Raw genomic sequence first — 3,732 nt, 5'->3', positions numbered from 1 at the left:
AAATATATATATATATATATAAAGAGAGCAACAAATACAAAAGGAACATCAATGGCTGGAGGTATTGTTTCCTTATTATTAAAACTTACGATTCTATTATAAACATATTTATTCCGCATCAAAGAATCATTAATTAAGTTTTACATTTGGTATCAGAGCTAGAATTTATCTCTGCCTTGGTTTATTAAGTTGCTCTGTTTATTTTTGTTTATGGCCTGAAGAACACAAAAAAAAAACCACGCAACTTTGATTTTTAACAAACAGTGACATTTAGTTCCTACTTTATAAATAGTTAATAATTGTTATAATACATTGTTGTGAGGAATTATGAATTAAGTAAATAACTTGATAGTTTTATCATAAAAGTTTAATCAAAGATAAAATATATATCAAATTATAATCATGATATATCCTTTTTGAATTATGAATTAAGTAAATAATTTGATCATAAAGAATAATTGAATCTACCTGAATTAAAAATTTAGTCTATAGACATTTTTATGTCATTATATTTAATATTTAAGCATGATTTACATAGGTAAAACATGAATATTTATTGTCTTAGTTTTAACTTAAGCATATAATCTATAATTGTATGCAGTTTTACAATCTGCAAATATTTTTTTATGTTCGTTATGATATCCCTGAACTTAAGGGAGATAACTATAACATCTAGAAGGAAAGAATTCTTCTTCATTTAGGGTGGATGGACATAGACTATGTTATTAAGAAAGACGAACCACCAGCACTCGCTGATTCCAGCACTGCAGCGGACATCACACTTCATGAGCGATGGAAGTGATCTAATCGGCTCAACATGATGTTCATTAAAACTAGAATTTTTACTGGTACTCGTGGTTCTATCGATCAGCATGAAAAGATTCAAGACTTGTTGAAAGTCATTGATGAATAATTTATCACTTCAGATAAGGCACTAGCAAGCACCTTAATCATGAAGTTCTCATCCCTAAGGCTCACTAGTGTGAGAGGTGTGCACGAGCACATTATGCAAATGAGGGACCTTATGGTAGAATTGAAGAAATGCAAAATTGAAATGTCAGAGTCTTTTCTGGTGCACTATGTCTTGAACACCCTTCCGCATCAATATAGACCCTTCAAAATCTCATACAACACGCATAAGGAAAATTGGTCAATTAATGAACTCATGACCATGTGTGTTCAAGAAGAAGGGAGACTAGTGATGGAACAGGGTGAAAGTACAATGTTGGCAATACATGGGAAGGAAAAATCTCAAGCCAATCAAAAAGGGAAAGGTAAAATACCTCCCCAAGCTGGTATTAAGAAAGATTACAAGTGTTTCTTCTTTAAAAATAAGGGACACATGAAAAAGGAATGCGTCAAATTTCAAAAATAGCTTGAGGATAAAGGTAATCCAACTTCATTTATTTGTTATGAATCTAATATGATTAATGTCAATATTAACACATGGTGGATTGATTTTGGATCAATAATCCACATTTCAAATTCCATGCAGGATTTGCAAAACCTAAGAAAACCAGTGGGAAGTGAGCAAAGCATCTTATCAAGAAACAAGATGGGCTCACATGTGGAAGCTATAGGAACTTGTTATTTAATTCTAAGTAGTGGTTTTATTTTAAAGTTAGAAAAGACCTTTTATGTTCCAAGTTTATCTAGAAACTTGATTTTAGTTTCAAGACTTTTGCCTTTTGAATATTCCTTTAATTTTTTAGAGTTATCATTCAGTTTATTTTATAAATCTGATTGTGTTGGGAATGATATTTTGTCTGATGGTCTTTTCTGTATTAATTTACAAAATAATACTACTTATGATTCAATGCATGTTTACACTAGTATTAAAAGATGTGTTATTAATAAAAATTCCTCTAAATTATGGCACCAGAGATTAGATCATATCTCTATAGATAGAATTAAAAGATTAGTAAATGAAGGAGTACTTAATACTTTAGATTTTACTGATTTTAAGACTTATGTGGACTGTATAAAAGAAAAGTAGACCAACAAGTCAAAGAAAGGTGCCACTAGGAGTTCAGACATATTAGAGATCATACATACGGATATATGTAGTCCAGACTTGGACTCATATAATTATAAATACTTCATTTCTTTTCTAGATGATTACTCTCGATATATGTACTATACATGCTTCATAATAAGAACGAAGCATTAGATGCCTTCAAAATTTTTAAGGCTGAAGTAGAGAAACAATGCGATAAACAAATTAAGATTGTGAGATCAGATAGAGGTGGAGAATATTATGGTAGATACACAGAGGATGGACAAGCACCAGGGCCATTTGCAAAGTTTCTTCAAGAACATGGGATTATTGCCCAATACACCATGCCTGGTTCACCAGATCAAAATGGTGTGCCAGAAAGAAGAAACCGAACATTATTGGATATGGTGCGGAGTATGCTTAACAGCTCCAAACTTTCTAAATCCTTGTGGGTTGAAGCATTTATGATAACAGTGTATAAATTAAATCGAGTTCCAACTAAAGCTGTTCCCAAAACACCTTTTAAATTACTAAAAGGTTGGAAACCGAGTTTGCGACATATACGTGTTTACTATATACACTGTCATTGGATATGTCCATCTGAAGTGAGAATTTATAATCCACAAGAAAAGAAACTGGACCCGAGGAGCATTAGTGGGTATTTCATTAGATATGCTAAAAGGTCTAAGGGTTACAAATTTTATTGTCCATCTCACATTACTAGGATTGTGGAATCAATAAATGCAAAGCTTTTTGAAAATGACTTTATCAGTGAGAGCGATCAAACTAGAAACATTGTTTCTGAAAAATATCATTTAGAATCTCAACCTTCTACTTCAAGTGATAGATTGATTATTGTTTACAACACCCCTTAAGTACAAACTGATTTTGAACAACCAATCATTGAAGTTCCATAAATTGCAAACAATATTCCAATAGATCAAGTAGTTCAAGAGTTGCCAAGAACTTTTGAACAACAATTTGAACCATATACTTCTCAGGAATGTGATGGTACAACATTAAGAAGATCTATTAGAACAAAGAGATCATCAATTCTTAATGATTATGTTATGTATTTGCAAGAATATGACTATAACATTAGAGTAAAAAATGATCCTAAATCCTTTTCACAAGCCATGAGTTGCAAAGAAACAGAACTATGGTACAATGCCATGAAGGAAGAGATGAATTCTATGAAGAGTAACCAAGTCTGAGATCTTGTTGAGTTGCCTAATGGTGTAAAAGCCATTGGATGTAAATGGGTCTTTAAAACAAAAAAAGACTCATTGGGCAATATTAAGAGATACAAGGCAAAACTCGTTGCTAAAGGATTCACTCAGAAAGAAGGAGTTGATTACGCGGAGACTTTCTCTCCTGTATCTAAGAAAGATTCCTTGCGTATTATTTTAGCATTAGTAGACCATTTTAATTTAAAGTTGCAACAAATGAATGAAAACAACATTTCTTAATGGAGATCTAGAGGAGGAGGTTTACATGAAACAACCTGAAGGATTCCCTTCCAGTGATGGTGAGCAGTTGGTTTGCAAGCTCAAGAAATCTATATATGGTTTAAAACAAGCATCCCGTCAATGGTATTTGAAATTCCATAATGTAATTTCTTCATTTAGTTTTGTAGAAAACATTATGGATCAATGTATATACCAGAAGGTCAGTGGGAGCAAAATTTGTTTTCTTGTTTTATATGTGGATGACATTTTGCTAGCAACCAATGATAA

This window comes from Populus euphratica, unplaced genomic scaffold (genome assembly GCF_000495115.2).
Source record: "Populus euphratica unplaced genomic scaffold, PopEup_1.0 scaffold444.1, whole genome shotgun sequence".
Lineage (NCBI taxonomy): Eukaryota > Viridiplantae > Streptophyta > Magnoliopsida > Malpighiales > Salicaceae > Populus > Populus euphratica.
This window is presented reverse-complemented; position numbering follows the sequence as displayed.